The following is a 26,741-nucleotide window of genomic DNA, read 5'->3' on the forward strand; positions in this document are numbered from 1 at the left end:
AATAGTCCCTGGGGTATGACCCAGAACCCTAGGCACTTTTTAGGGGCATTTATTGGGTTTTAGGGCTTCAAAATGGTGTTTTTTGATTAACGAAGTTCGGGTCCCATTAATTTCAATGGGGTTCTGAAATCCGGGCCGAACTTTTGGGAGGTTCGGATGTTCTGGTCGAACCGAACTTTTCAAAAGTTCGATCATCCCTACTTAGGAAGTGACGTGTGAAGGTCAATAGTTTGGCTTTAGACCACAATGCATTTCGCAATCTGTGCGTCTTCAGGAAAGTCTCGAGTGGTTTCTGAGTGTTTCAGGTGTTTCTGAGTTTACCAGGAAGCGCTGGGAGCCACCAGCGCCCCCCGTACCTCTAGCCACCGACAAACCAGCAACTACCACCTGAGAGTAGAGCGGATGAACACCACATTTATCATTTATTCTGATACTGTTTTTAACATTGGGAGTGTATTTCTTACCTTTTATACATTAAATTGCGGTCATACTGCACTTAGATGGCCCCGCTCTCACTGTCCTTCAGGACAGGAGGGTCACAGCTGGCGGAAGGGGAGGAGGCGGCGGGGAGGGGAGTCCTCCAGACAGATGAAATGTCACTGGTTGTTAAGGACGACGGCATTTTTTTCTTTACAATTCAGCAGTTAGCGGGGAAATACAGAAGGTATTGGTTTTGGGTATCGGTGCATTTGCACCCAATGCAAATGCCTATTATTGGCACCAATACCGGTATCAGTGAAACCCTAGTTTTAACCATTTCCTACTTAATCCAAATAAAATCAAAAAAGCTTTGGCTTTAGATACACTTTAGAGTAACCGTTGCAATAATGCAAAATATGTGCTCCTTAAAATTACATTATACTTTCCTTTTAGGCTGCCTAAAGACTTTAGACTGGGGCAAATTGCTCTTTAAACATCTTTCTTCCAAAAATTGTGTCCATGGGGAGGGCAGGGGAAGTGCTGAGTGCGTCTTTTTGTCACAGGAAAGCAATAGTGATCAGACAGAACAGAACAGGCTTTGGGAGTGACCCCCAGGATTATGGAGGTGCCTGGAAACATACAAACTTTACCTCTTCAGACCCTAAACCACCATTGTACCCCTTATCTATGAGTGCCCATTCACAATGCTTGTGCTGTCACTATCGCTCTGTGTGCCGTGGCATTGCCTGGAGCTTCGTGGATGTACTTAGGCACACTATTCTGGCATACAATACCGCCATCTGCTGTACATATTAAATATTTGCTGCCTGCTCTCCCATTTCTACTCCCTTTTTTCTACAGGATCCAACAATTGTTTTAGCTTAGTAAAGCTCCTCTACATTTTTTTAATTGCAGATGTGTCTATTTAATGTTTTACTTCTAGAACATGATTTGAATTTACATAAACTAACATCACTATAAGAATTACCAGGGGACAGTGCAGTCTCTAGCTAGTCAGTTATCTTGGAGAAGGGAGGATCAGGAGAGTACTTTGCCATCCTAGGCTATGGGGCTGTGTGTTTCTATTGATGCACACAGTGGAGGGTGACACAACTCCTAAGGATGCTTCAAGAGAAAGGAGACATCCTGAAACAGGAAACCTAGGGCAGCGATCATGGCATCAGCCTAAACTGGCACATAGGAAAGGACTACAAGATAAAGAAGCTGCATACTCAGAAAGTGTTTGTGCCTTGCTTTTGGCCTCTTGAGCTTGACCATTGTCACATAGGGAAGGACACATGCTTACCCATACCAGATGCTTTGCTCCATTTGCTAGGGCTGTGCAGGAAAGTAGCGAGGGAACATAGGTGGCAAAAAATATACATGCATGGGGGTTGAATACGGTCAGACAAGCTTCTAAATTCTGGACTTTGAACAGATGTAGAGAAGAGAAGACTGCAGATAAACAGTTACAACTTATGTAGGAGGATTTGTATGTTTGGATGGGTTTACAACAACTTTAAGGTAGAAAATGTTTAGGCCTTAGAACCAACATAGGTCACCCAGTGGTCACAGTTGACCTGCCTAGGGCTCCTATTTCTCATTTAAACTCCGGTGAGGGTGGTGTGTACATGTTTGGAGTCTTCTAGGGGTATACCTACCGGCCCCTCTCTTGATGTACTTACGTCGACAATATCACTTGGCTACTAGTTCCTACTAGTTACTTGGTGATATCTATTTGGCATACCTGTTGGTGGGGCATATGTCTGGGCCGCTGGCCAATAGTGACCTACAGTACATCCCTGACGATCTTTGATGATTTGGACTCCTCATCCACCCTCCCCGTTATATGCTATTTTTTGTTATTATCGTTTTTGAATTGTTGACTATATACAGAGCATTGATGTATTAGCTCCAAAGGAAGCTTAATGCAAAACATGTCGAGCAACAAGGCTCAATGAATTACTACATCCATATGTATATACATTGTTCGATCTCCCTGGGAAGACAGTTTACCTCACCTTCGGCGGATCGTCTTGATGTGAAGTATCAATCATTCTATCATGCTATTTCAATGATCTGTATCTGTTCACTACAAACCAGAAATGTAATTGCTAGAACTTATTATATTTGTATTTTTGTTCTCCCCTTTTTTTAGAAGGGGATATTTGTGTTGTTGCTTTTTCCTTTTGATGTTTTAACTTATGTGACTCAATAAAATGTTATGTTTTAAGTACCCAGTGCCTTCAAAGTCCATGTTCCTTTTTCTCCATTTTTTGTATAGTCTTGCAATAGGATCCTGGCACTCATTATCATATATAGGCGCCCAGTTTACCGCTATCTGGGAGCGCATCAAATCCATTTTCTCACTTAAACTCAAGTGATGGTGCCCCAGTCCTTTTGGTCCTGAAAAGGAAAGATCGATTTCAGAAGCGAGTCATCTGCCGACGCAGAGTCAAGAGCCAGGAGAGCCGTCAGCCAAGCCAGGTCATACACAGGGGAACACAGAACAGAAGACTGCTAGCAGAGATGCACCTTGGAGGACAAACGCAAGGGCAAGGACTGCGACCCATCAGGTTATAGATATAGTCAGGTGTGTAGCATCATCACTGTGCGACACCCAGGCAGCAGGCAAGTGATGATGCAATCAGAGTTTATAAGAGGCAGCAGTCTGCACATGTCTAAAATGGCTGCCAACAGGAGGGCAAGGTAAGACCTTAACAGTACCCTCCCCTCAACGGCCACTCCTCCGCTGAGGAACGCGAGCATGTAAAGTGCGGAGAAGGGCAGGAGCATGAACATCAGCGGAGGAAACCCTGGAGCACTCCTCAGGACTATAACCCTTCCAGTGCACCAGGTATTGAAACTGACCTCGGAACAGACGAGAATCCTAGATACTGCTAACCTACTCCTCATGCTTGCCCACAAGAATGGGACGAGGGTGAGGAACTGAAGAAGTATAGCGATTGCAAACCAGTGGCTTCTAAAGTGACACATGAAAGCCATTGGAGCTATGCATGCCGGGGGGAAGACTAAGAGCATAGGCCATCGGGTTCACCTTACGGAGGATGTGAAAAGGCCCAACAAAACAGGGTGTCAGTTTTGGAGTGGGCACCCTGAGGTTGAGAATACAGGTCAATAACCTCACCCTCTCCTTGACCTGGTAGGAAGGAGCAGATAAACATCTCAGGTCTGCCTGGAGCTTCTGCCGCTGTGCAGAGACCCGTAAAGACTCTTGAATATGTACCCAAGAGGAAGAAGGGGCACACGAATGATTCTTCATAGCCGGGATGTCCTGAGGCAGGAACGACTTGGGCAACACAGCGAGTTGGAACCCATAATTGGCCATGAATGGAGACATTCCAGGAGATGAGTTGATGGTGGAGTTCCTGGCAAACCCCACCCAGGGTAGCAGATCAACCCAATTGTCCTGATGGTCAGAGATAAAACAGTGGAGAAATTGCTCCAGAGCTTGGTTGGAACACCCAGCGGCACCATTGGACTGCAGATGTTAGGCCACGGAGAAGGAAAGTGGAATACCCAGACAATGTCCTTAGGCAACCCGCGTAAACGGAAGACCTCCCTGGCAAAAACCGAGGCAAGCTCCTGAATTGTAGGCAGCCACTTAAAAAGAACACAGTGGCACATTTTGGAGAACCGGTCAACAACCATGAGACGTGTAACCTCGAGACGCAGAAAGTTCCACAATAAAATCCATGGCTAGGTGAGACCAGGGACACTCCCTATTGGGAATGGGATGCAGTAGGCCCAAGGGAAGGTGCCAAGGAGATTTGTTCTGGGCACAGACCGAACAAGCAGCCATATATGCAGCAACATCAGTGCAGAGAGATGGCCACCAGAACTGACGGGAAATAGCCCAGGACATCTGGTTCTTACCAGGATGATCTGCAGTCTTGGAATTGTGGTACATGCGCAACAGTCTGATGCGCAACCCCTCAGGTACAAAACATTTGTCAGCAGGTCTCCCTGTGGGAACATCAGGTTGGGCAGCCAAGATCTGTTCCCCATGAGGAGATGTTAAGTTGGTACGGATAGCAACCAGGATATGATCTGAAGGTATGACCGATGCCGGCAAGGAGCCTTAACATTCTTGGAGCACATAGTTAAAATGAGACAAGAATAAGGCCTATCTGGCCTGACGGGGTGTGATCCTCTTGGCCTCTGAGAGATATGTCAGATTCTTATGATCGGTGAGAATGAGAACTGGAACCACAGAACCTTTGAGCAAGTGTCTCCACTCTTTGAGAGCCAGGATAATGACCAAGGGCTCTCTGTGTCCAATCTCATAATTGCATTCAGCTGGAGACAGCTTCTTGGAGTAGAACCCACAAGGACGAAAGGGTCAATCAGGTGTCCGACTCTGAGACAGGAGAGTGCCTACTTCCATCTCAGATGCATCCACCTCTAGGACAAAGAGCAAACAAAGTTGGGATGAGACAGAATGGGAGCCGAAGGGAAAACAGACTTGAGAGCCTCTAAAGCTTGGATGACAGCAGGCGTCCAACTGTGGGAATCGCTTCCCTTCTTGGTCAGATCAAAGATAGGTTTGGCCAAAGAGGAAAAGTTCCTGATAAATTTCCGACAGTAGTTGGCAAACCCAAGGAAATGCTGAATGGAATGGAGACCACTGGGGTGGGGCCATTGTAGAACTCCTGAAACCTTCTGAGGGTCCATGGAGAACCCTTCAGCAGAAATTATGTAGCCCAAGATGGCAACCTGAGACAGGTGGAATTCACCTTTCTCCAGCTTACAGAAAAGCCCATTCTCACGTAACCGTTGCACCACACGTCTAACATCCAGGTAGTGTAATTCAATGGAGTCCGTGTAAATTAAGATGTCGTCCAAATAGACTATCAATTATTGCTGCAACATATCATAAAAAACATCATTAATGAACTCCTAGAAGACAGCGGGCGCATTGCACAAGCCAAAGGGCATCACCAGAGATTAGTAATGACCGGTTCTTGTATTAAACATGGTCTTCCAGTCGTCGCCCTCCTTGATCCTTACAAGGTTATACACAGCCCTTACGTAAGCTAGGTAAAGACCATTGCTCCCTTGAGGCGGTCAAACAATTCAGTAATCAACGGAATCGGGTATGCATTCTTGACTGTGATGCGATTGAGGCCCCTATAATCAAAGCAAGGTCTCAGCTCACCCCCCTTTTTCTTTACGAATAAAAAACAAGCACCCACTGGAGAAGTGGACTTGCGAATGTGCCCCTGGGCAAGTGCATCCACAACATACTCCTCCATGGCCTAATTCTCCGCAAAACGAAAGAAGATAAACCCTGCCACGAGGGGGAATGGCACCCGGTTACAAGTCTATGGCACAATCGTACGGATGATGTGGTGGAAGGATACAAGCACGCACCTTGTCAAAAACATCTTGATACTCATGATATTAACTAGGCAACACTGAATCCGAGGATGTACAAAGTACCTTAACAGGCCCATGGATACAAACATCGCCACACTGTGGAGACCAAGAGAGGATCTCGACCGACCGCAAATCAAAGGTTGGATTGTGTTTCTGAAGCCAAGGGAACCCCAAAACAACAGAGTAGTGTGGGGATGAAATAAACTGGAATAGGTCGACTCCCTGTGAACAGCCCCTATTGCCATATCAACCAGGACAGTCTCGTGGGTAATCTGTGGCGGTTGTAGGGGTCTGCCATCAATCGCCTCCATAACTAGTGACGAACCACAAGGATACAAGGGTATGGAATTTGCAGTAGAAAATGTACTGTCAATAAAATATCCGCCAGCACCGGAGTCTACCAACGCCTGAGTAACCACCGAACCCGCTGCCCGGGAGAGGACAAATGTGATTAGCGGTTTATCTTCATGGGATAGCGGGGATGAGGAAATTCCACCTAAGATCGCCCCCCCCCCCCGACAGGACCTTAGGTGCGAGCGTTTCACAGACAGGTCGGACAAGATTTCAGGAAACGCCCACCAAAACCGCAAAACAGGCACTGGCCCTCCCTCCTCCTAAAGGCCCGCTCAGTCTCAGAAAGGCGAGTGAACCCATGCTGCATGGGTCAAAACCGCTTGTGTTCAGAGAGATCCTCCAATCTGTTTTCCTAACTGGTTGGAAACCATAGCATGTCAAATCCTCTCCTCAGAGGAAGATACAATGTGCTGGACAATGTCCTTTGTCTTTGATAATGCCCAAGTGGGAGGTCGAAATGCGTCGATGTATTTCCGGTGCGCCACCTTTCTGACGTCACTTCCTGGTCATTTCCTGGTTCTCCGTGGAATGCACGCGGCCGTGGCGTTCCCAAAACAATCTGTGATACGTTTTATCTGCTTTTACAAATATTAGTTGATGTGAGTATATTTCTTTTTTGCCGATAAATAAAATGTTAAAAACGGGCTTCACTATTTTGGAATCCTTAATGTTTTGGAGCAGCCTAGGACCACTATATTGAAAGGACATTGTCCAGCACATTGGGGACATGCTATGGTTTCCAACGGTTTCCAACCAGTTAGGAAAACAGATTGGAGGATCTCTCTGAACACAAGCTGTTTTGACCCCTGACAAGGGTCCATTCATTCTGGTGAGTGGGGTTTCTGAAGGGGACCAAGTCACCTGGCACCAGTGATTATCCTAGGAGCACCCCAGCACTTGCACAGGAGCACTTTATTATTGTATTTTGCACAACTTTACCAGCACTTTCAATTTATTTTTACGGTTACACTTTGCACTTTGTGCACATGACATTTGAACTTTCTCAATTTTGTAGACTTTATTATCAATTTTGGTTATTTCAGGCACTTTATATAAATTTAATATCAGTTTTTCAATTTATATTTATGGTTACACCTCACACTTTGTGCACATGAAATATGCACTTATTTTGTAAACTTCATTATATATTTGGTTATTTTAGGCACTTTATAATTTTGCAAGCGCTGTGTTTTTCTGTTTACTATTTTGTCCAAGTTTTTACTTGGTGAACAGCAGCTGCACTACACCTATTTATTTACATTTATACTTAATATTTTTTATCATATTTATTTATTGCGGGTTTAAGGCTCGGTTCACATATATGCGATGCGGGAAGGCTGCGAATTCGCAACCTGTTCCCGCATCGCACACGCACCCCCGGCAGTTCACACTGCCATATGCGATACGCTGGGGGTGTCAATGTAATCTTAACGACACCCCCAGTTTGATCGCATATCGCAGTGCGATCGTGCAGTTCGCACAGGATCGGATCGCACAAGTGTGAACCGCTGTGCGATCCGATCCTGATGCGGCTGCAAAAATGCCTCCTGTGCGTGTTTGCTGCGGGAGCGATGCGAATTTAGCCATACAGTTTGTATGGCTAAACTCGCACCGCACAGCTGATCGCATGTAATGTCGGAGCAGTGCGCTCCGACATTACATGCGAACCCCGCACACGCACAAGTGTGAACCGGGGCTAAATCATCACATCCCATGCTGCATGGGTTCACAGCCAGACGTACCATCCCCAGTAGGCGTGGGAGGTGAGGGAGGAATGGGTGGGAAAGAAAACATAGGAGCCAAACTGGTAGGAGGCCTCCGCAGGCGCTCCTCAAACAATGGTCTCTCCCTGAGCCTGGTATCAATCAAAATTAGGAAGGAAATGAGAGCCTCGAGATCCTCAGGGAGATCCTTGGCCGCAATCTAGTCCTTCAATGCATCGGAAAGACCATGAGAGAAGACAGTCACCAGAGCCTCATTATTCCAGCCCACCTCTGCTGCCAGGGCACGAAATTCAATGGCATACTCGGCAACAGTTCATATACTATGTTGAATGGACAGAAGCAGCTTTGCAGCAGAGGAAGAGCAAGCAGGCACATTGAATACCCTACGAACGGAGGCAACAAAACTCAGGTAATCGAGTATCACAGGATTATTGTTCTCCCAGAAGGGATTTGCCCAGGCTAAGGCCTTGTCCGAGAGATCAGAAAAGCCCACCTTAGACCTGTCAGAAGGAAAAGCCTGAGGAACCATCTCATAATAAATGCCCACTTGGTTTAGGAAGCCACGACACTGACTCGGTTCACCCCCCATAGCGCTGCCAAAGGGGGGCTGAACCAGTCATCTTCTGGTACCAGCGACTCCAGCTGCAACTGCAGAAGCAGGAGCAGCAGATGCAACAGCAGGAGGAATCGCGGGCCTAGCAGCCCCAGGAGCAAGATGCGCTGTGCATGCAAGCAACGTCTGCAACGCCTAAACGAACTGACCCAAAAGGTGATCTTGTTGATCTAGCCTAGTTACCAGCATGGGGAGCGTAGGAGCTCCTGCATTGTCAGGATTTATGGCCCTTGCGTACTGTCAGGGTGCCAGGAAACCAGACCACACGGGATGCAGGTAAAATAAAGCATGTTATTGGAGCAGACAACAATAAATGCACAGCAAGAGTGAGGAAGTGAGAGCAGGAACAAGCCAGGGTCAAGTCCAGAAGTGTGTAGTCATCCAAGCCGAGGTCGAGTCCAAAAGCAGGTAGTCTACCGATGCAGGGTCATCTGCCCATGCGGGGTCATCTGACAATGCGGGGTCGGAGGCCAGGAGAGTCGGAGGCCAAGCCAGATCATACACGGGGAACATGAAGAACAGAAGACTGCTAGCAGAGATGCACCTTGGAGCACAAACGCAAGGGCAAGAACTGCAACCCATCAGATTATAGATATAGTCAGGTGTGCAGCATCATCACTGTGCAACACCCAGGCAGCAGGCAAATGATGATGCAATCAGAGTCTATAAGAGGCAGCAGTCTGCACGTGTCCCAGATGGCTGCCAACAGGAGGGCAAGGTAAGACCTTGACATATTTATATATTCTGTGTTTACAATAAAGGGAGTTCCAGTTTGCACCTAAGCTGGCGTTGTCTAGTCCTTGGGTGCAATATTCAGGTATAATACCTGGTTCCTGGGTCCAGATTGGAGGAAGCTGTATACTGATGGAGACACCCAAGCTGGGTGCTGGACGTTCTATCAAAGTGACCATTCACACACAGAACCGCATCTCGGCCTCGACCCCTTTCTACCCTCATTGGCTCACTGGCTGTGATTGACAATGAGGAGGAAGAGTCATGGTAGAGCTGAGGCTATCGTACACATCACTGGATCGAGATGAGGCCCAGCTCAGTATTGGGGGGGGTTGCTGAACACAGAAAGTTTTTTACCTACACGTGTACAGCGCATTAAGGTAAAAAACCTTGAGTCTTCAGAACCACTTTAAGTCAAATGGCTCTTTTCTACCCTATCCAAAACTAAGAAATATCTATCTAGAGTTTCTCTTTAAATACAGATAATTCCTATTAGCTGCATCTTAACTCAAGTTTGCCGCCCCCAATGAATAAATGATATGTCACTGGAACTGTCACATGGCCTCCACAAAACATTGCAAGCTTTGTCACACGATCATGCCATTAATAATGGAATCTGAATACCGGCATTAAAATAGCTCACACTTGAAACTGTTAAAAGTTACTATTCTCTCATGACCCCACATTCTCCAAAACGTCACATTCCAGGCTGGAGACAGGCTCACGATAAAAGAAGGTTGGGAAGACTTGTAGATTACTATTCATCCACTTGATATACTTGACACTACCCAGCACAGTAAATCTGCATTCCAATCATAGACTCTCACTTATTATATTCTATTGCCACAGGGCCCCTGTGTGTCATACATTTCACAGGAACAACAGCCCAGGAAGAATTTAAAGTTTTTTATTATTTTAAACTTTTAATGTTACAAGAACTTTCGTTTATTTATATTTCTCATTCTCAATAGCCACAAAGGATATAAATTCACTTTATGGTTACCAAATGTATTTGCAAACCGAGAAATTACCTTGTAAAGCAGTGACATCATCATTGTGCTGTAAATAGCCTGTGCAGAGAGCAGAGCTGTGGGAGGAGTTGTGCGGGAGCTGTGGGAGGAACCCACTACAGGTTGTTGGCAGAAAACTACAGGAGGGGGCGGAGACAAGACCAGTCACTCTGCACAAGGAGAGAGAGCAGGAGTGACTGGTCTTTATTACAGGAAGAACCTGCACAGAGGGAAAGTCTCACACGGGATTATTGCACAAATCTGGAAGAAATACACAAAGCACACCAACATTCAAGGTCTGCTTTAAATCTTTCATTCTTCCTTCCCATATAATTTAGCCTATTAAAAACTAAAATTTTTGGCTCGTTCAGACTATGCATTGCATTAATACACATGCGTTTCCCCAATGCCCTATGATGCTTCGGGGGAATTGTTTAAATGTGATGGCAGCCCAATTTGATACACTAAGGGCTTGTTCACAGGTGCGTTGCTCTTTAAAGAGTGATCTGCATTTAGATTGCTCTTTAGAGAGCATTTGACAGGCAGTGAGAAGGTGTTGTATTGCCTTCTCACTGCCTGTTTTAACCCCCTAAATGCCAGGCTACCCGCCACAACTGAGTGCATTGCATGTGGTTGCAGGATGCTTGCAGAACGGCCCCATTCACTTTAACTGGTCCCCCACTGATTGGTTGCCCACCGAAAGGGACAGAGGTGTAGTTTCTATCCCGGGCATCATGGCTGTGGCATGGTACACTGTATTAAGCACTGTGCTACTTTATCTGGCAATTGTGCTGTCATGCAACACTGTACCCAAATGAAATGTATATCATTTTTTTCACACAAATAGAGCTTTCTTTTGGTGGTAATTGATCACCACTGAGTTTTTTATTTTTTACAATATGAACAAAAAAATGCTGAAAAATTTGAACAAAAAAGCAATATTTATTACTTTCTGCCATAAAACATATGCAATAAAAAAAAAATCCAATTTCTTTATAAATTTTGGCCAAAATGTATTCTGCTTCATACTTTGGATTAAAAAAATCTAAAGAAGTGTTTATTGATTGTCTGCATGAAAGTTATAGCGCCTACAAACATGGTATATATACTGGAATTACATTTTTTTATTTTCTTTAATACTACTAATGGAGGTGATCAGAGACTTAAAACAAGACTGCGATAGTGCAGCGGTCAATCCTACACTAACTGATGCTGGGGGGGGGCTGACTAACTGCCACTGACATCACCAGTGACATTAATACAGTTATTAGTGATAATACCATACACTGTCACTGTACTAATGACCCTGGCTGGGAAAGGAATAACATCTAGGGAGATCAAGGGGTTAAATGTGTGCTTGGGCTGCCCACCAGCAGTAAAAGTACTAGCAGCGATCTTAAAGCAGTTAAAGTTTGTATATACAGTGGTAGCAATTTGCACTGTGTGGTCTCTCACTTTTGTGGGTGTTATAGACCATCAGTATACAAACTCCATCCCAGCTATCTACATCATTGACCTTTTTACCCCTTGTGGGGCGGAGCTGAGTAATGAGGGCGCTACAGACTGGCTATGTAGCACCTTGTGAATTTATGGTGGGTCAATAGTACTTTTGGCTCTGAAGAAGATGGTTCTCACTCGAAACGTGCCATCATGTCATCCAGCACCATAGGAGTATCCTGGCAGTCCAGGGAGGCGATTGGTTCCATTTTCCTTACATGTGTGCTATTATCACGCGTTTGTGAGTACAAAGTATGCTTTTTTGGATTTTAATACATTTTTTAAGTGGTAATGCACAAGGGTCAGTGCACCCTTCTCTTCTAGTTCTTGGCCAGCAAACTCATCTGACCTAAACCCCATAGAAGATCTGTGGGGTATTGTCAAGAGGAAGATGAGACACACCAGACCCAGCAATGCAGACAAGCTGAAAGTCTCTATCAGAGCAACCTGGACTTCCATAACACCTCAGCAGTGCTACAGGCTGATCGCCTCCATGTCACACCGCATTGATCCTGTTATTCATGCAAAAAGAGCCCCGACCAAGTATTGAGTGCATACTATACTGTACATAGACATACTTTTCAGTAGGCCAACATTTCTGTATTAAAAATCCTTTGTATTGATCTTATGTAATATTCTAATTTTCTAATTAAAATATACGTTTCACTTTTTGAATTGAATTACTGAAATAAATTACCTTTTTCAGATCAGACCAAAATGAGGGACAAATGAGGAGGAAAGTGGGACATAGGGACTTTGTTCCAAATCAGGGACAGTACCTCAAAATCAGGGACAGTTGGGAGTTATGTGTATTTCTAGGGTGACCAGACATCCCCGGTTTCTGGGGACAGTCCCTGGATTGAGGACACTGTCCCTGGTCTAAGTCTGTCCCCGGTTTTGTCCCCGGATTCAGGGCCGGATTAATATAGACAGGGCATCCCATGCTGGCTGAGAAACAGCCTGGTGGCTCAGATGCAGACGCCCCCTACTGGACAATCTCACTGCCGCTCCTGCTGCTGTTCAGTGGAGACTAGGCAGAGCCAAAAATTGACTGTGTAGAGGGCTGAGAACGGGAGATGAGTAGATGGAGGGGGTCTGTTTGTACACAGGTGAGGGCAGTTGGGGAGCAGGGGTCAACTGCATGGAGAGATGGGAAGTTTAGCTGTTGTGGGGGTAAGGCTAAGAGGTGGCTGCAGAGATAATCTGTGAGAGAAGGGTGCAGAGGTGAGCTATGGATGTGGGAGAAGAAGCGCCCTCTGTGCATAGAAAACCTCTGAAGCCTGCACTCTATGCCTAACACCCGCCTGTATATTATGTAGTCCTGTGCCCAGCACTCTATGTATTATGTAGTCCTGTGCCCAGTTCTTTGTGTATTATGTAGTCCTGTGCCCAGCGCTCTGTGTATTATGTAGTCCTGTGCCCAGCGCTCTGTGTATTATGTAGTCCTATGCCCAGTGCTCTGTGTATTATGCAGTCCTGTGCCCAGCGCTCTCTGTATTATGCAGTCCTATGCGCAAGGCTCTGTGTATTATGTAGTCCTGTGCCCAGTGCTCTGGGTATTATGCAGTCCTGTGCCCAGCGTTCTGTGTATTATGTAGGCCTGTGCCCAGCACTCTGTGTATTATGCAGTCCTGTGCCCAGCGCTCTGTGTATTATGTAGTCCTATGCCCAGCGCTCTGTGTATTATGTAGTCCTATGCCCAGCGCTCTGTGTATTATGTAGTCCTGTACCCAGCAATATGTGTATTATGCAGTCCTGTGCCCAGCGCTCTGTGTATTATGTAGTCCTATGCCCAGCGCTCTGTGTATTATGTAGTCCTGTACCCAGCAATATGTGTATTATGCAGTCCTGTGCCCAGCGCTCTGTGTATTATGCAGTCCTGTGCCCAGCGTTCTGTGTATTATGCAGTCCTGTGCCCAGCGCTCTGTGTATTATGTAGTCCTGTGCCCAGCACTCTGTGTGTTATGCAGTCCTGTGCCCAGCACTCTGTGTATTATGCAGTCCTGTGCCCAGCGCTCTGTGTATTATGCAGTCCTGTGCCCAGCGCTATGTGTATTATGCAGTCCTGTGCCCAGCACGCTGTGTATTATGTAGTCCTGTGCCCAACACGCTGTGTATTATGTAGTCCTGTGCCCAGCGCTCTGTAGTCTTGTGCCATTTGCCAATAAAAAAAAATTAAAAAAATGTCTCCGGATTTCATTTTAAAAATCTGCTCACCTTAGTATTGCTGACTCTCCATGAATGAAGGAACGGAAATCCAGTATATGAAAGGGACAGACCAAGGACAGTCAGGCTGGGGAGGAAAGGGCTAGACAATGCTGGATGTCTGAAATGAGGCACAGTCTATCTGACTAACTGCAGCTTCTAATGCACAGTTTAGGAAGCTCACATTGATATCAGAGTAAGAGATTTCAGTACAGGAGAGGAGTCTGTATAACTGTGCAAGACTGAAGGTAAGTCTGGAGTTCAGCTTTAAAGAATGGGTAGGTGCATGAAGTGTTTTCTATGCATGCCTATGTTCTGTAGATATACAGTATACAGTATATACCTTCCATACTGGTTTGGAATAGGAATGTCAGCAGGCATACATAAGGAACACTAGTATTACTGTAGCAGAATGTTACAATAACACACATTGTAGGAGGAAATTATGAGCCATCAGAAAAAGAAAACATATGGGCATTTGTATCCCAGAGTTTATATATGGCAGGGAAAAAAGGATTGGAAGATTTTATTTTTCTAAACTCAGGGAACGTTCACTACCTGGAGACTTCTGAGTTCACAAGTTCACTGCGGGCAGTTTCCCTCCGAGTTTCCTTTTTCAATTTTGATATTATTTTAACCTGAAACATCTTCAGGGAAGAGGAAAAGGAGGAGGTCCAAGCACAACTTAAAGAGGTCCCAAGCTGGCACTAATACTACAGACACACTTAGGGGAGTATTTATAAAATATTTGCATAGCAGTTCTCCCAGTGAAAAGGTGCGTGTACATTTGTTCTGTGCGAACTGCGCATAAAAACAAATGTTAGACTATTTCCTGTGCTGGTCGAATATCTTTCATTGATTTAACAAGGAAAATATTGCATTTGGCCACTAGATGGCACAAAGTATCATATAAAATTCCTATGATATTTATTGCCTTTAAGTGGCCAAATGCCGTATTTTTTATTGTAAAATGATAAAAAAAAAATGTTTGTCCAGCACAAACAAAAGCTTAAAATGGTTGTAAACCCGAAAAAAAAAAAAAAACCTGCAAGACAAAGGCATAATGAGCTAGTATGCATCGCATACTAGCGCATTATGTATTACTTACCTTAGAACGAAGCCCCGACACGGACCCCCGGACACCGCTGCGGGTGCTGCCATGATCTCTCGGCGACTCTTCCGGGTTCGGCGGCTCCGGTGCTGTGATTGGCCGGAGCCGCGATGACGTCACTCCCACGCATGCGCGCGGTAGTGATTTTCCGGCAAGCTCCCGGCAAGGAAAGCTGAAGGTCCCCCCGGACCTTCAGAGCGCATGCGCCGCTCGCGTGAACGGCTGCATGCACTGCAAATATCTCCTAAACTGTGCCGGTTTAGGAGATGTTAATTGTACCTACAGGTAAGCCTTATTATAGGCTTATCTGTAGTTAAAATTGTCAAAAAGCGGGATACTACCGCTTTAATAACATTTGTTGCTCCTTCACCTAGAATTAATGCACTTGCACTGGCCTACTTGCTATGCAAATTTTTAGAAATATACTTCTGAGGTCTTGTTCACACGTGCTTTGCTCTTTGAAGAGCGAGCTGCGTTTGGATCACTCTCTGGAAAGCAGTTTTACAGGTCACGAGGAGGCTTTGTATCCCACCTGTTTTAACCACTTCAGCTCCGGAAGGTTTTCTCCTTTAATGACCAGGCCATTTTTTGCGATTCGGCACTGCGTTACTTTAACGAAAAATTGTGCGGTCGTGCGACACTGTACCCAAATACTGTACAATTGATGTCCTTATTTTCCCACAAATAGAGCTTTCTTTTGGTGGTATTTGATCACCTCTGCGGTTTTTAGATTTTGCGCTATAAACAAAAAAAGAGAGACAGTTTTAAAAAAAAACGCCATATTTTTTACTTTCTGCTATAAAACATTCCCAATAAAAAAATTTTAAAAATCTAATTTTTTTATCAGTTTAGGCCAATTTGTATTCTGCTACATATTTTGGTCCCAAAAAGCGTATTTTAATTGGTTTGCACAAAAGTTATAGCGTTTACAAACTACGGGATAGATTTTTGGAATTTTTATTTATTTTTTTTTGTTTTTATTAGTAATGGCAGCAATCAGCGTTTTTTAGCGGGACTGCGACATTGCGGTGGACAGATCGTGCCCCTAACTGACATTTTTGACACTTTTTGGGGACCATTGACATTAATACAGTAATCAGTGCTAAATATTATGCACTGTTACTGTATAAATGACACTGGCAGGGAAGGGGTTAACACTGGGGGTGATCAAAGGGGTTAATGTGTATCTAAATGTGATTTTTTTGTCAGTTTATCTGACGATCGCAGGAGGAAGGCAGCTATCGCCGCTGCTCCTCCCACAGCCTGCCTCCCGCTGTGTCTAAACCTTGTGCATGCAATCACGTAGTACTACGTGATTTTGCGCAGCCGAGTCGCCCTGCCGCAGTAATACTACTGTGGTCGGTCGGCAAGAGGTTAACCCCCTAAGTGCCAGACTACCAAGCCATGTGCATTGCAGACGGTATAATTCCTGCCACCGTTACGGTAGTGTGTACATCCGCAGCCACTGCCTCTTCAGCTAAAAGGGGAGCAGTTGGGGGCTGTTTGACAAAAATGCGGCTCAACCGTGTGGTTTTACTGCCTCTCAACCACACTTGTGAACAAGCACTTTTTTGTTCTAGTTTTGTATAGTGTTGTAGGGGGTTAGAACCTTTGTGAGATTTTTATTGCTGCTTGTGTCCCCAGTGGGGACCCATTGTCATCCAGGCTGAATATGACCAAAAATTCAAAGTCTGATTTGTTACAAGAATAGCAATAGAGGGGAAATCTTACAATAGGGACCCCTCTGCTTCAAAGAGGATTTTTCTCTCACTTCTTGTTTTATCCACAGAGCAGAGGAATTTTCCCCAATGGGATACAGATGGCAAACAAAACCTGACAGGGGTTCTAACCATTTCCTACACTATTTGAAATGAAAAAACACTGGCAATATATAATAAATGGAAAAATCACTGTGCCCAATGTACTGTATATTCCCAAAAAGATATCAATGAATCAAAAGCTGCTCCCTGATCTAAATAAATAGAGAAACAATCATAAGTCATCAATAAAGGAAGTGCTGACCCTCAATTATTAGAATAATCTAATATACAATTTCCTATTTACAGTATACTGTATATACATTATATACAATATACATTGCTCAAAAAAATTAAAGTAACACTTTTTAACCGGTTGCCGACCGCCGCACGACTATATACTGCGGCGGTCAGCCCCGGCCAGGCAGAGTGACGTATGGATACGTCACTCGCCTGTCATTGACTTGCGAGCCAATTGCGGGCGGGCGCGCGCCCGCCGAGAAGCGCGCCCGCCGCGGCTCGTTCACAGACAAGTCAGTGCGTGTGACCAGCGGACTCGATGTCCGCCGGTCACACTACGATCGCTCCTGTGAAGGGAGAAAGGCGGAGCGGCTTATGTAAACAAGCCGCCCGTCATTCTCCCTGTGTAAAAGTGAAGATCAGACAGTTCTACTATGTAGAACCGTTGATCTTTGTTTTTACACCAATAGCAATGTCCCTGCACAGTTAGAAGCACGCCCCTAGGACACACTTAACCCCTCCCTGTCTAATAAAGTTAACCCCTTCCCTGCCAGTGTCATTTTTGCAGTAACAGTGCATATATATAGCACTGATTACTGCAGTAATGTCACTGGTACCCCCAAAAGTGTCAAAAATGTCAGTCAAGGGTCCGATCTGTCCGCCGCAATGTCGCAGTACCGAAAAAAAAATCGCAGATCGCCGCCATTATGCGTTAAAAAAAAAACACCAAAAATGACAAAAATCTTTCCCTTTGTTAGTAAACGCGATAACTTTTGCGCAAACCAATCAAAATACGCTTTTTGCGATTTTTTTTACGAAACATATGTAGCATAAAACAAATTGGCCGAAAATGTTAAAAAATTTTGATTTTTACATTTTTTTTGGGGAATTTCATATAAAAAATGTGAAAAATATTGTTATTTTTGCAAAATTGACGCTCTTTTTTTGTTTATAGCGCATGATCAAAAAAATCGCACAGGTGATCAAATACCACCAAAAGAAAGCTCTGTTTGTGGGAAAAAAAGGACGTCAAATTCGTTTAGGTACAGCGCCGCACGACCGCGAAATTGTCCGTTAAAGTCACGCAGTAAAAAATCGCAAAAAAACCCCTGGTCTTTTAGCAGCCAAATCCTCCGGGGCTTAAGTGGTTAATCAGAGTATAGCATCAAGTCATGTGATATTGATCTGGTCAGTTAAGTAGCAGAGCGGGTTAACAATGCACTACATGGGCAACAATGAGATGACCTCCAGAACAGGAATGGTTTTACTGGTGGAAGCCACTGACATTTTGTTTCCCTATTCATCTTTTCTGATCATTTTCAGTAGTTTTGTATTTGGCTAGGGTCAGTGACACTACTGGTAGCATGAGGCGATACCTGGACCCTATAGAGGTTGCACAGGCAGTCCAACTCCTCCAGGATGGCACATCAATAAGTGCCATTGCCAGAAGGTTTGCTGTGCCTCCCAGCACAGTCTCAAGAGCATGGAGGAGATTCCAGGAGACAAGCAGTTACTCTAGGACAGCTGGACAGGGCCGTAGAATGTCCTCAACCCATCAGCAGGACTGGTATCTGCTGCTTTGTGCGAGGAGGAACAGGATGAGCACTGCCAGAGCCCTACAAAATGACCTCCAGCAGGCCACTGGTGTGAATGTCTCTGACCAAACTATCAGAAACAGACTTCATGAGGGTGGCCTGAGGGCCCAATGTCCTCTAGCAGGCCTTTTGCTCACTGCCCGGCACCATGGTGCTTGATTGGTATTTGCCATTGAACACCAGAATTGGCAGGTCCGCCCTGTGCTTTTCACAGATGAGAGCAGGTTCACCCTGAGCACATGTGACAGATGTTAAAGGGTCTGGAGAAGCCGTGGAGAACGTTATGCTGCCTGTAATTTCGTTTACCATGACGGGTGTGGTGGTTGGTCAGTGATGGTCTGTTGAAGCATATCCATGGAGGGACAAACAGACCTCTACAGACTAGACAATGGCACCGTGACTGCCATTAGGTATCGGGATGAAATCCTTGGACCCATTGTCAGACCCTACACTGGTCCAGTGGGTCCTCGGTTGCCCCTGGTGCACGACAATGCCTGGCCTCATGTGGCGAGGGTATGCAGCCAGTTTCTGGAGAATGAAGGAATTAATACAGTGTGGTTCACAGCAAGTACAAATTCTAGTAGCTGCTGACTTTCAATAAAAGGATACTTACCTGCCCCAGGATGCAGCGCCGTCTTCAGCCAGGCCAGTTCTTCATTGGTATTTGGGTTCCCGGTGCTGATATGTTTAGTGTGCCTAGCGGCTTCAGAACTGGCTTCCCGCTGCCCATACACGAGCTGCACTGTGCTTCGTGAATAGTTTTGTGACACGGGCAAAGAGGGTGGTACCTGTCGATACTAGGTACCCGCTGGGGGGGGGGGGGGGTAGTCAGAAAAGTGGAACTTCCCCTTTTGGGTGAAATTACATCTAAAGTGGAGCTTCACTCTCCCAATCAACTTTGATTATTTTTAATCCTCATGCTGCTAGCATTAGTAAATAGGTGGGAAAGTATATTCATGTTTCAGTTACTTCCTGGTTTCTTTGCTAGGCAAATGATGTCATACATCTGAGGAGTCTTCAAGAGAGAAGGAGGGGTTTTCTCAGCTAAGCACACTCTCTTTCATGTACGCTTGAGCTAAGGGCAGATGGATTCCAGGAAGTAAGTGCTGCATGAATCATCTGCACTTACTCAAGATGGCCATGGCCAGACATGCTAGAGGGGTGTTTTTCAAAGTGATTTCCTCAACAAAATAAAGCACTAAGACATGGATGGATCAGGGAGTTTGCTTTGAATTTGTAAAATGTATTAAATTGTGTTTTTGGTTTGTGGTGCTCAGATGCAGTGAAGATCTGCTTTAAAAAACAATGACTTCCTCAGGGGCTCAAGCCCAAAACATGTGTTGGGTGGAATCTTGCCGTGACCACATACACAGACCCCCACAGATGGACATTGAGGGATACTCTGTATGACAAAGGACTATGCTTTTTGAGTTCTCAGTCATGTGAGTGCACTAATTTTACATTTATTTTAATAAAGTTTCTGATGGCATTTCACTATTGTGAGTTTCACTTTTTCCCTAGATTTGATTCCTGAGGACGCCCCTGAGGAAGTAATTATGACAAAACCATGTGTTGGGTGGGTCCTTGACATGGCCACATACACAGATGGACATTGAGGGATACTCTGTATGACCGAGGACTATGCTTTTTGTGTTCTCAGTCATGTGAGTGCACTCATTTCACATTATTTTAATAAAGTTTCTGATGGCATTTCACTATTGTGAGTTTCACTTTTTCCCTAGATATGATTCCTGAGGATGCCCCTGAGGAAGTAATTATTATTATATATTATTATTAATATATAGGATTTATATAGCGCCGACAGTTTATGCAGCACTTTACAACTTGAGGGTGGACAGTACAAATACAATACATTTTAATACAGTAGGAATCAGAGGGCCCTGCTCGTTAGAGCTTACAATCTAAGAGGGAGGGTCAGGAGATACAATAGGTAATAACTGTGGGGGATGGGCTGATGGAGAAAATAAAAGTACAGTTGTTAGGTGGATGCCAGATAGGTTTCTCTGAAGAGATGTGTTTTCAGGGATCGCCTGAAAGTAGACAAAGTAGGAGATAGTCGGACAGATGGCGGTAGAGCATTCAAGAGGATGGGAGAAGCTCGGGAGAAGTCCTGGAGACTCATTTGCATTTTAATTATGACAAAACCATGTGTTGGGTGGGCCCTTGACATGACCACATACACAGATGGACATTGAGGGATACTCTGTATGACCGAGGACTATGCTTTTTGTGTTCTCAGTCATGTGAGTGCACTAATTTCACATTATTTTAATAAAGTTTCTGATGGCATTTCACTATTGTGAGTTTCCCTTTTTCCCTAGATGTGATACCTGAGGAAGCTTCTGGGGAAGTAATTATGACAAAACCATGTGTTGGGTGGGTCCTTGACATGACCACATACACAGATGGACATTGAGGGATACTCTGTATGACCGAGGACTATGCTTTTTGAGTTCGCAATCATGTGAGTGCTCTAATTTTACATTATTTAAATTTATTATGCAGTCCTGTACCCAGCAGACCATAGATAACACAATCAGATCTCACAGATCAGAATTCATATAATCATATCCAAGGAATAAATGAAACGCACAATAGTGAAACGCCATCAGAAACTGGCTGCAGAGATAATCTGTGAGAGAAGGGCGCAGAGGTGAGCTATGGATATGGGGGCAGAAGTGTCCTCTGTGCATTTCAAGCCTCTGAACCCTGTACTCTATGCCTAACACCCTGTATATTATGTAGTCCTGTGCCCAGCGCTCTATGTATTATGTAGTCCTGTGCCCAGTGCTCTGTTGTGTATTTTGCAGTCCTGTGCCTTGTGCTCTGTGTATTTTGCAGTCCTGTGCCTTGTGCTCTGCGTATTTTGCAGTCCTGTGCCTAGTGCTCTGTGTATTATGTAGTCCTGTACCCAGCGCTCTGTTTATTATTCAGTCCTGTACCCAGCGCTCTGTGTATTATGCAGTCCTGTACCCAGCGCTCTGTGTATTATGCAGTCCTGTACCCAGCTCTCTGTGTATTATGCAGTTCTGTACCCAGCGCTCTGTATTATGTAGTCCTATGCCCAGCGCTCTGTGTATTATGCAGTCCTGTGCCCAGTGCTCTGTGTATTATGTAGTCCTATGCACAGCGCTCTGTGTATTATGTAGTCCTATGCCCAGCGCTCTGTGTATTATGCAGTCCTGTGCCATTTACCAATTTAAAAAAAAAAAAAATTGTCCCCGGTTTTTATTTAAAAAATCTGGTCAACTTAGTTTTGGTCAGCTTTGAGCTCACCAACACTGAGGGTTTATTGCTTTAATGTATATGCTCGGCTGAATGGTGTCTGCCTTGAAGAATGTATATTTCTTTTATGCTTGCCTATCATGAAGCCTTTGCTCTGAGACTGGTATCCCCGTCTAATGTGTTTAATGTAGGAGACACAGTTCATGGTGTTTGTTGGTCAGATTTAGATCCTTGCTAGTTTCCTGCAGCCGAGACGGCAGAATGGGGCTTCTGTGGTTGAGTTTGTTTGATTAAGCAACGCACGGCTCCAGCAATGGCTGGGAAGGAGCCCAATCTGTTAAAAATGAAAAACATTTTGACAAGAAACAGGAAGTCAAACTTCAAATGTTTCCCACTTTCTAGCTGGGTTTAAGTGCTTCTGCAAATAAAGGGTTTGGGATACATGAAAGGGAGTATTTTGTGTTGAACTGGACTTCACAATAATCAACAAAGACACAGTGGTAAGCAAGAAACCGTTCCAATAACGGAACAAGAATGAATAGGAAGCTTTAAGTGGAATCTCCTACAAATATTAGACTTTGTTCTGTTATTGAAGTCCTGCTGTGCATCGCTGCAAATTTAGTGGGTGAGTGCAAAAATGACATTTATTTTATGGAAATAGCATGGAAGTCAGGAGTTCTGGTTTTAACGCCCAGTCCACCAAAACTGATAATAAAAGAGATATTGAACACCTTGTGCACATAACCCAAAGACAGCAGCTCAGCCTTAACTTGAATCCCCAGAACAGAAGATCTCACAACACTTCAATATCCTCAGGATCACTGCTCCCTTCAGCAGACCATAGATAACACAATCAGATCTCACAGATCAGAATTCATATAATCATATCTAAGGAATAAATGAAACGCACAATAGTGAAACGCCATCAGAAACGCCATCTTAGCCCTTCCCCAACAGCTAAACTCTCCATCTCTCCATGCAGCTGCATCAGCTCTGACCCCTGCTCCTCCACTGCCCTCACCTGTGTACAAACAGACCCCCCCTCCATCTACTCTCAGCCCTCCACACAGTAAATTTTTGGCTCTGCCTCTCCTCCAATGAACAGCAGCAGGAGCAGCAGTGATATCGTCTAGCAGGGGGCGTTTGAATCTGAGCCACCAGGTTGTTTCTCAGCCAGCATGGGATGCCCTGTCTACATTAATCCAGCCCCAAATCTGGGTACAGACTTGGACCGGGGACGGTGTCCTCACCCTAAACTAAACTGCTGAATAAAAGCCACACCCGTCCCTCTTCTGCATCGCCATCTTTAAATCTCTTGTGAGTGCACATATGCTCCGCTGGCATCTTCCAAGTATCAAGGACCTGGCAGAGACAGGCAGTGCATATGCAAGCATATAACGAGATTTCTGCACATGCGCATCAATGCTGCCAGATTGCCACTATACCGCTGGTGGCATTTGTGTGCACGTGTTCAAGCCCATCATACATTCGCTCATACTGTATACCACACAGTTACAACTTAGTAACACACTGATTGCTAAAATAGCTGTGAAGTAGCTATCCCAGGAGGCAGTGGGGCCCAGCCTTGGCCGGAAACAAAGAATAGCTGCTTAGCAGCACAAAAGGATATAAAAAGGTAAAAAATGTTTTGCTTTCGTGTAAGAGGGAGGGGGCAAGGGCCTCTTCCAGACAACCCTGGGCTGTGGTTGTGGGGGTCTGTGGGTGGGGGGCTTATCAAAATTTGGAAGCCCCCTTTAACAAGGGGGCCCCCAGATCCCGGGCCCCCCTCCTATGTCAACGGGTATCGGGTACATCGTACCCCTACCCATTCACAAAAAAAGTGTAAAAAAGGAAAAAAACACATAAGAGTTTTTGACAAGTCCTTTATTAAACAGAAAAAAATAAAAATAGTGTCCCTCGATGTAAATCCATCGTCAATCACGACGCCTGCTGACACGAAAAATAGAAAATATTTGACGTCAGAATGGGGCGGTGCTACTGGGTGACGTAACCAGGTGGTCCTGCCCCTTGCCTTTAAAACAGCCATCAAACGGCATACAGTGAGACGCCTAAGAAGAGGCAGAAGCGTTTTTGAAATTTTTTTCTATTTTTCAGGTCGGCGGGCATCGTGATTGATTTACATCGAGGAACACTATAGTTTTTTTTTTCTTTTAATAAAGGACTTGTCAAAAACTGTCTCATGTGGTTTTTCCTTTTTTAAATTTTTTTGGTGAATGGGTACCCGATACCCATTCACATGGGGGGACGGAATCTGGGGGCCCCCTTGTTAAAGGGGCTTCCATATTCCCGAAAAGCCCCCCAACCGCAGACCCCCACAACCACAGCCCAGAGTTGTTGGGAATGAGCCCTTATGGCACCCCAAAGCACCCTCCCCATGTTCAGGGCAAGCAGCCTGGTATGGTTCAGAAGGAGGGGGGCGCTCGCTTGTTCCCCCCCCTATCCTGGCCTGCCAGGCTGCATACTCGGATAAGGGTCTGGTATAAATTTTGGGGGGGACCCCACGCCGTTTTTTTTTTTCTGGCGTGGAGCTCCCCTTAAAATCTATACCAGACCCAAAGGGCCTTATGCCATTTTTTTTTATAAATTCTGTTATAGGGTTCCCATTAACCACTTAGATACAGCCCCTTCCTACCTAGACCAATTTTCAGTATTCATTGGCATCTATGGGAAATATTGGTCAGCTTGGCATGGCACTGCTCCCTGTCTTTAACATTGGGGTCTATGGGAAATTTTGGTCAGCTTGGCATGGCACTGCTCACAAACTATAAGTGACAGGGACACAAAACTTGGGGAGCACTGAGAGGGGACCCAGAAATACAACATATCTATACAATGTAAAAGTGAGGTATAACCTGTACACTACACTGACTGCACTACACTAAATCAACACAATATCCACTAACTACCTGCCTAATCTCTGTTATCACACACTATACACGGCTTATGTGTAAGCAGCCTTATATAGTGTGGGGCATGGACTTAGCCCCTGAGCCATGACTGGCTAAAGGCACCCTGCCTTTGGCCAATCATGGATCTGACAGGACATTGTGCTGTGATTGGCCAAAGCATACAGGTCAGGTGCATGCTTTGGCCAATCACAAGCACTTAATGCACTGTAATCATGTAGTGCTCATCGGCGGGTGAACTTGCCGTCCTGGGTGTTCCTGTGTTTGACTCGAACATCCAGCCCATCTCTAGTAGCAGAATACATATCGGCCTAAAATAACAAAAATAATTGTATTTTTTACATTTTTTTATTTGGAAATGTTTTATAGCAGAAAGTAAAAAATATTGTTTTTCCTTTTTTTTTTTTTGTCTCTTTTTTTTGTTTAGAGTGCAAAAAAGAAAATAATAGCAGCGGTGATCAAATACCACCAGAAGAAAGCTTTATTTATGGGAAAAAAAGGACATCAATTGTATTTGGGTACAGCATCGAACGGCCGCGGAATTGTCAGTTAAAGTAACGCAGTGGAAAACCTTCTGGTGGTTAAAGTGGACCTAGGATATCTGATTATGTAGTAAGTACATGCTAAGTAAGGTGCAGGCATAATTCATCCAGGTACTTGTTGTCTCTTACAGAGATCACAGTATCCCTTGACAATGCCTTCATCTGCTGAAAATTAAGAAAAGAAAGCCTGATGACATCCATCTTATGAGATGAATACAAATGTGTATCCAGTTATTTTGCACAATCTACTTCATCATCTTATGGGGCCCCAATTGTGTTGTTCATTGTTTACACAGTTAATCTGGTTGAAAAAAAGCACAAGTCCATCCAGTTGAACCAACAAAGAGCTTGACTTTCGATCTGTACACCCCCTTACTAAAATCTAAAGTTAAGATCTATTTGGAATTTGCATAGTAGATCGTTCTCCGTGATTTTGGTCTCCTGAGGTATCTGGAAAATAAACTGATAGTGAGTGCTGGCACCTGGAGATCCCGGCCATAGGATCCTTGGAGCATTTTAACAACTCTAACATCTCCTCAAGCTTGCTTTAAAAGAGAAGTATGGGTTTCTGTTTTATTTTAGATTTATACTTACCTAGGTGAATGCTACATCTGCCCGCCAGCGCATCTAACACTGGGAACCGAGCAATCAAACACTGCCGATCGCTTGGTTCTCACAGCTGCGTGAACAGAGAGCTGCTGCCGCCCTCCACAGCCCAGCGCTCCATTGAGCGAGGAAGGGGCAGAGCGGCCGTTTCAGGCTCCCTGAGAGGCTGAGCTGGGTGTCGGTCCCCGCAGTTCCCAACTCCGTGGTCATGATGACGTGGAGCCTGGGCCGACTTCTGTGACGTCAGCAGGGAGCGGACTTCAGCTCTCTGCTGAAAACGGGTCACAGGAGTACAGAACAAACTTCACCCCTGTGATCCATAGGAGATGTACAGCCAAACGAGCTTTGGCTATACTTCGCCTTTAACCACTTCCATACCGAGTCATGTAAAATGACGTCGGCCCGTTCTAGCTGCTACTGCGCGCCCCCGGCGGCGCGCAGCGGCGCGATCAGGGATGAGGCTCGTCCCTCGGACATAGCCCATCACTGATCAAGGTAAACAGCCAATAGAAATTGGCTGTTTACCACGTGATCGGCTGTGTCAATCACAGCCGATCACATGAGCGGCTCCAGCATGAGCCGCTCGTTCTCTCTGCAATGCGCGCCCCCGGGGGCGCGCAGAGCAGCGATCGGGGACGAGGCTCGTCCCTCGGACAGAGTCGATCCCCGATCTAGGTAAAGAGCCAATGAAATTGGCTCTTTACCACGTGACCGGCTGTGTCCAATCACAGCCGGTCACAAATGTCAACAGAGAACACGGTA

The sequence above is a fragment of the Pelophylax lessonae genome, assembly GCF_965119305.1.
Source record: "Pelophylax lessonae genome assembly, chromosome: 5".
NCBI classification, from domain to species: domain Eukaryota; kingdom Metazoa; phylum Chordata; class Amphibia; order Anura; family Ranidae; genus Pelophylax; species Pelophylax lessonae.